The sequence below is a fragment of the Armigeres subalbatus genome, unplaced genomic scaffold (genome assembly GCF_024139115.2).
Source record: "Armigeres subalbatus isolate Guangzhou_Male unplaced genomic scaffold, GZ_Asu_2 Contig1180, whole genome shotgun sequence".
Lineage (NCBI taxonomy): Eukaryota > Metazoa > Arthropoda > Insecta > Diptera > Culicidae > Armigeres > Armigeres subalbatus.
In genome coordinates this window covers 13,365-20,837 of record NW_026941935.1, presented here as the reverse complement: position 1 = coordinate 20,837, position 7,473 = coordinate 13,365, and the positions used below count along the sequence as shown (strand labels likewise).

At 43.2% G+C, this 7,473-nt stretch overlaps 3 non-coding genes across 3 annotated transcripts; 2 read left to right on the top strand and 1 right to left on the bottom strand.

Annotated features, from left to right (window-relative positions):
* Positions 1 to 249: 249 nt before the first annotated feature.
* Trnal-caa (transfer RNA leucine (anticodon CAA)) lies at positions 250 to 377 on the top strand. The gene is made up of 2 exons: positions 250 to 287; positions 333 to 377. It is a non-coding gene; the product is annotated as a tRNA-Leu (tRNA).
* Positions 378 to 1,622: 1,245 nt separating this feature from the next.
* Positions 1,623 to 1,765, top strand: Trnal-caa (transfer RNA leucine (anticodon CAA)). Its single transcript has 2 exons — positions 1,623 to 1,660; positions 1,721 to 1,765. It is a non-coding gene; the product is annotated as a tRNA-Leu (tRNA).
* Positions 1,766 to 1,861: 96 nt separating this feature from the next.
* On the bottom strand, positions 1,862 to 1,934 carry Trnak-uuu (transfer RNA lysine (anticodon UUU)). Its single transcript has one exon. It is a non-coding gene; the product is annotated as a tRNA-Lys (tRNA).
* Between the last annotated feature and the right edge of the window lie 5,539 nt (positions 1,935 to 7,473).

Sequence of the window (7,473 nt, the reverse complement as noted above, 5' to 3'; positions counted from 1 at the left end):
TATTTTTACTTGCATACATAGCCGAAAGGACATTTTGTAAACTTACTAGTCAAATTTGAAAAGCCTTTCAGCTATTTTTGGATTCGCTTTAATTTTATCAATGGATTGTTTGTGTTCAATGTAGAGCGTTTATTCCACAGTACGTCGAAATATCTCGTTGGCCATACTGAGTCGCAATAATTGTTAACAACTTATGCAATCGACACAAAATATCCGCCAGATATTAAACAAAACATAAAATCGCAATATGTCAGGATGGCCGAGCGGTCTAAGGCGCCAGACTCAAGAGCAATCTTGCCCACGAATTATAAACGGAGGGTGTGAAACGAGCGTTCTGGTCCTCTCTGAGGGCGTGGGTTCGAATCCCACTTCTGACAGGAGCCTTTTTGGATTAGCGACGTAATGAAAAAATGTTCCAAAATATAACTCTCTTTGGGTTTTCGGAGTTGATTCATTGATCGAATTGATTTGGTGTTACGAGAAAATCAAAGTTCACATATATATTTAATCATATTTTTTGTCATACAAGAAATTCTATTTTATTTCGTATTATCAATTTTTTAAGCTTCTCGGATGCCGCAAAACGTTTATGCAGATTACAGACTGTTAATTTTATTTCATTGTCATATTACCAGGATGCGATCACACCGCATGACCGTTATTTTAATGATCTCAAATGGATGGGTACTATTGCATATAACTTTACGCGGACTGAGAAAAACGCGTCGTCACGCTTTAAAATGATGTTGTTTACCTATAAGAATCAAACGGAGCGTAAGAGGGGAGGTGCATTGTATTTAAAAGGCTAGACAACGCGAATTTTTTTATCAAATTGGCCAATAGATATTATTTCTATAACTATATAAGATTCTATATTGTTATCATTACTATGCGTTTATAATACTGCCATAGAATGCATGCAAAACTATTAGTATCACAGTTGACCATTTGTCAACAAAGTTGTACTGAAAAGCTTTAGCATTACTCCAAAAACGAACTTTTGATAGAAGACCCGGAGACCCATAGTGTTATATGCCGATCGACTCAGCTCGACGAAATGAGGTGATGTCTGTATGTGTGTACGTGTACAAATTTTATGGACACACTTTTTGGAACTTAGCATTACCCGATTTACTAGCAACAAGTTGGACTCGATGGGGTATACAGTCCTATTGTTTGCTATGGGATATTAGGACATTGCATTTCGGAATTATTGAAAAATCATTGCTTTCTTAGTTGAAAAAACATTCAAAACCGAATGTAAAATCATGCAAAATATTAGAAAATATTTCGATCTATTTCTATTTTCCTATTTTACATTCTATGATGCACGAGAAAGGCATCATCGCCGTTATGTGGATTCATCTGATTTTTTTTTTAAATTTTTGAATACATAGACTATTTGATTGTAAAACAAAAAGCAGTAAAAATTTAGTATGAAATATCAAAATTAAATTAAACATGAAAAATAAACGGAAAATCAATTTAAAGTAAGCTACATTTCTTTGCATGTTGATACTGTTTGGTAAATATTTTCATTAAAATAAACTTAAATCGTATCTATTAAATACTTTGAGTAACATTAAATGCGCACTCACGCTTGAAATCACAGCTGCCAATATGTCAGGATGGCCGAGCGGTCTAAGGCGCCAGACTCAAGAGCAATCTTGCCCCCATACGCAACCGGCGCGATTTAGTGTGGGCTTACATCCCGAGAGCGTTCTGGTCCTCTCTGAGGGCGTGGGTTCGAATCCCACTTCTGACAAGATCTTTTGCAGCGTGTCATTCATGATTCAATGGAGAAATGTTTATTTAATTCTAGATAATGAATATACATAACTATTGTAGTAAAAAAATCCCACGCCCGAATAGGGACTTGAACCCTAGACCGTTGGATTAAAAGTCCAACGCTCTACCGACTGAGCTATCCGGGCCATATACTAAGATTTATTCCGAAGGATGGTACTGACATTTATTCGACGTAATATGCAATTGAATCATTTGTTTGAGAAACTGCATAAGTCCATTTTACACAATTTCGAGAAAACAACAAAAAACTGTTTTTGAACAAATTGGCACCGAACCTTTCGATTTCTTTGATACAGATCAATAGTTTTTGGCAAAACTCAACACCCTGGGGCACTTCCAGTGCAAAAACTGTAAGCAGTACTCCATAATTGCTCTTCAAAGTGCGTGGACATATGTAGTTTCTCAAACAAACGAAAAAAAATCATACATTCCTGATTTTTTTTTTCGTATTTTTTGCCAGAATACGTATTTTTGGAAGAGGATTCAGAATATATGAAAATCTCATTTTGGCCAAAAATGTTACATATGCAGTTTTTCAAACAAACGGTTCAATTATATTAAATAAACATTCGATCTATAAGTATTTTATCTGCGAGTAGGATTAAGCTGACATCAAATAAATTTTGGTAGCGGTTTACAGATATTTGTGTTCAGCCTTGCCAATTCGCATGATCACGAACAGTCACTAACAACATGTGATGGTAATTTTATGTGTTATCATTTTTTGGAGCGGATTATTTATTATTAATTCAGACTAAGGCCGAAGTGGCCTGTGCGGTATATAAGAGTCTTCTCCATTCGGCTCGGTCCATGGCTACACGTCGCCAACCATGCAGTCTACGGAGGGTCCGCAAGTCATCTTCCACCTGATCGATCCACCTTGCCCGCTGCGCACCTCGCCTTCTTGTGCCCGTCGGATCGTTGTCGAGAACCATTTTCACCGGGTTACTGTCCGACATTCTGGCTACGTGCCCGGCCCATCGCAGTCGTCCGATTTTCGCGGTGTGAACGATGGATGGTTCTCCCAACAGCTGATGCAATTCGTGGTTCATTCGCCTCCTCCACGTACCGTCCGCCATCTGCACCCCACCATAGATGGTACGCAGCACTTTCCTTTCGAAAACTCAAGTGCGCGTTGGTCCTCCACGAGCATCGTCCAGGTCTCGTGTCCGTAGAGGACTACCGGTCTAATTAGCGTTTTGTAGATTGTCAGTTTGGTACGGCGGCGAACTCTATTCGATCGGAGCGTCTTGCGGAGTCCAAAGTACGTACGATTTCCAGCCACTATGCGTCTCCGAATTTCTCTGCTGGTGTCATTTTCGGCAGTCACCAGTGAGCCCAAGTACACAAATTCTTCTACCACCTCGATTTCGTCACCACCGATGCAAACTCGCGGTGGGTGGCTCACATTGTCTTCTCTTGAACCTCTTCCTATCATGTACTTCGTCTTCGACGTGTTGATGACTAGTCCGATCCGCTTAGCTTCCCTCTTCAGTCTGATGTACCATAATATCTATGTCGTCGGCGAAACCAAATAGCTGGACGGACTTATTGAAAATTGTACCACTCGTGTTAATCCCTGCTCTTCGTATTACCCCTTCCAAAGCGATGTTAAATAGCAAACACGAAAGACCATCACCTTGCCGTAACCCTCTGCGGGTTTCGAAGGGACTCGAGAATGCCCCTGAAACTCGAACTACGCACATCACCCGATCCATCGTCGCTTTGATCAACCGTGTCAGTTTATCCGGAAAACCGTGTTCGTGCATTAGCAGCCATAGCTGATCCCGATCGATTGTATCATATGCGGCTTTGAAGTCGATGAATAGATGATGTGTGGGCACGTTGTATTCGCGGCATTTCTGCAGTACTTGGCGAATGGCAAACACTTGGTCCGTGGTGGAGCGTTCGCCCATAAAACCCGCCTGGTACTGCCCCACGAACTCCCTTGCAGTTGGTGCTAGTCGACGGCATAAAATTTGGGAGAGTACCTTGTAGGCGGCGTTCAGCAATGTGATTGCGCGGTAGTTGCTACAATCCAGCTTATCGCCCTTTTGTAGATGGGACACACGACACCTTCCATCCACTCCTGCGGCAAAACTTCCTCCTCCCAAATCTTGGTAATGACCCAGTGCAGCGCTCTAGCCAGTGCCTCACCACCGTGTTTAAATAGCTCTCCTGGTAGTTGGTCAACCCCAGGGGCTTTGTTGTTCTTGAGCCGGCCAATCTCCTCCTGGATTTCCTGGAGATCCGGAGCCGGTAGAATTATGTCCTGCGCGCGTTCTCCCAGGTCCATCACCATACCGCCATCTTCGTCTGCCACATCGCCATTCAGGTGTTCTTCGTAGTGCTGCCGCCACCTTTGGATCACCTCACGCTCGTTCGTAAGAAGGTTCCCGTTTATGTCCTTACACATATCGGGCTGTGGCACGTGGCCCTTACGTGAACGGTTTAACTTCCCATAGAACTTTCGTGTGTTATTAGCGCGGTACAGTTGCTCCGTTTCTTCACGGTCTCGATCTTCCTGCTGGCGCTTTTTCCTCCGGAAAATCGAGTTTTGTCTGTTCCGCGCCTGTTTATATCGTGCCTCGTTCGCCCTCGTGTTACACCGTCGAGAGTTTTGAGCGCAGACATACTGCAACGAGGTAGTGGTCGGATTCAATATTCGCACTGCGGTAAGTGCGGACGTTCGTGATGTCGGAGAAGAATTTACCGTCGATTAGAACGTGGTCGATTTGGTTTTCCGTTTCTTGGTTAGGTGATCTCCATGTGGCCTTGTGGATATTTTTGCGGGGAAAGAAGGTGCTTCGGACTACCATTCCGCGGGAGGCTGCGAAGTTTATGCATCGTTGGCCGTTGTCATTCGATACGGTGTGCAGACTATCCGGTCCGATGACCGGTCTATACATTTCCTCCCTTCCTACCTGTGCGTTCATGTCACCGATGACGATTTTAACGTCCCGCAGTGGGCATCCATCGTATGTCTGCTCCAGCTGTGCGTAGAACGCTTCTTTCTCGTCGTCGGGTCTCCCTTCGTGTGGGCAGTGCACGTTGATGATGCTATAGTTGAAGAAACGGCCTTTAATCCTCAGCTTGCACATCCTTGCGTTGATTGGCTGCCACCCAATCACGCGTTGGCGCATCTTACCCAGCACTATGAAGCCGGTTCCCAGCTCGTTGGTGGTGCCACAGCTTTGGTAGAAGGTAGCCGCTCGATGCCCGCTTTTCCACACTTTCTGTCCTGTCCAGCAAATCTCCTGCAGCGCCACGACGTCGAAGTTGCGGGGATGTAATTCATCGTAGATCATCCTGTCGCAACCTGCGAAACCTAGCGACTTGCAATTCCATGTTCCAAGCTTCCAATCGTGATCCTGTATTCGTCGCCTAGGTCTTTGCCGATTATATCGAGTCGCATTATCTCTTATATTGTTCGTAATGATTGGTTTTCTAGGCGGCTTATTGGGCCTGCGCAAACCTCCTGTCTCGTCGGAGGGCCGTCGTGTCAGGGCTGTTTAGCGTCCCACCTAACACCAGGACTTGGGCTTGTGCGCTTTGAGCGGCACACGGTCGCTTTGGTGGAGCCTACTTGCGGATACATGCAGCTTTTTATAGAGGTTTAACAGGGCCCACTGTCAAACCCCACCACATCCTAGGCAAGCCCCACAACTCGCAGATGGCCTGGGGAGGGATCGTCAAGCCCTTGGACATAGTCCCTGCTGCCCGTGCTGCCCTGCTGTCCCTGCTGCCCTTGGAGCGGATGCAGTATTATAAAACCAGATCATTTGAATTTCGAATCATTCTTCTTTTTGGAGGTTCATGGACCGGTCAAACTACGGACTGATATTAGGTATGGGGAAATGTCATCAAGATAGCTCACGGATTCAAAATTCAATTGAAAAAAAATACGCATTAAAAGTTAAACTTTTTCCTAGGATTTAATAAGCTTTTTTTTGCTAGCTGATTGAACTGATCAATCATTATTGGAAAATCTGTGTTCCCATGGTTGACCGAATTTGGCACCAAAGTATAGCTAAACCCTTTCAGATAACTAAAATTCGCTTTTAGGTAGAGAAAGATTTGCTGCTTTCATATTTCTCTATATTTTTTTCAAAAGTATTCACGAAGGAACTTCGGAAAAATCCAGCAGGAATGCATCAAAGAATTCCAGGTTGATTTGCCAATAGTGTTCTGGGGGGGGGAGAGATTCCCGATGCAATTCGGGAGAGTATTACCTATAAAGCACAGACAAACAGACATAACACATTGAACATTCTCTCAACAAAATCATCGTCGTGAAACACCAACGACATCTGTTGTTTTCACTTAGTTGGGCAAAGCACGAACTAGATGTGCGCGCCACGAGTAAGTTATTGGCCAACTAATGATTATTTAAATTGACCAGTAAATCAGAGAACGATGAAAGTTTCATGAGTGTTATGTCTGTTTGTCTGTGAATGAAGCGTCGGAGAAATTTCCCGTTGTTCGGAGGAGACCCTATTTGATCTAGAAGAGGAATCCTCGATGGAATTCTGGGGGAAATATTCGCGAAAAATACTCAAGGGTATTCTAGGGGGAATACCGGAAATGGTTTCGGAATTTCGAAGGGAAGATTTCTTGAAGAAATTCTTCGGATTAAATTCCCAAAGTAATTCCAAGTGGAATTCCCGAAGGAATTCCGGGGGAGATGAATTCCAGAAGGAAACTCGGGAGAGTTGCAGATGAACTTCCGGGGATGCTCGAATAAGTACAGAATGAATCCCGGAGTAAATTCGCGATTGAAAACCGGGAAATTTCTCGAATAAATGCCGAGAGGATTCTCGAATAAAATCTGGAGAAAAATCCCAAAAGAATTTAGGGGTGAATTCGAGAATAAATTACGGGAGGTCCATAATGAATTCTGAGGGAAATTATTCCTGAAGCAAGTATGGGGGAAATCCTTTAGGAATCATGAGGAGAATTACCCGAGAAATTCCGGGGAATCCCCGTAAGATTTCAGTGCGGAATTTCCAAAAGAGATCCGGGGGAAATTATGAAGGAGCTCCAGGAGAAGTTCCCCAAATATTGCGAAGGGAATTCTCAAAAGAATTACAGGGGGAATCCCCGAAAGAATTTCGGGCGGGATTCCAGAAAGACATTCCGGGGGAATTCTGAAGAAGCTCCGGGGAAGTTCTCCCTAAGGAGCTCCGGAGAGAATTCTCAAATGAATTCCCGGGGGGAATCTCAAAGGAATTTCGGAGGAAATCCCTGAAGCAGGGCTGGTAGCGGTCAATGCCGCTCAAAAAAGTGACTTTAGTGACCAACACTGGTGAAAAAAGGGACCAAATAGTGACTTCCAGCTGCAGAAATAGTGGCCAAATAGTGATTTTTAATTCTATTTGCAGTGACAAAAACTGACTTTTATATGAATTTAATAAGGCCGATACAAATAATTTTCAAAAATTATGTCTCCCTCTAATATCTTTTGGTCGAAAATTTCTATTTGAAGGAGCAATAAATTCCACAAAAATTATGAATTGCCAAAACATTATTCAACAAAAACGATGAAAAGAAAATTGTGTTCTTATATAGTGGAATGTCTTCACTTGTCCTGAATTATTTAATTCCATTACTTTGCAATCTTTACAAGTATACGTACTTCGACCTCAACAGTAATGACGGTAATGA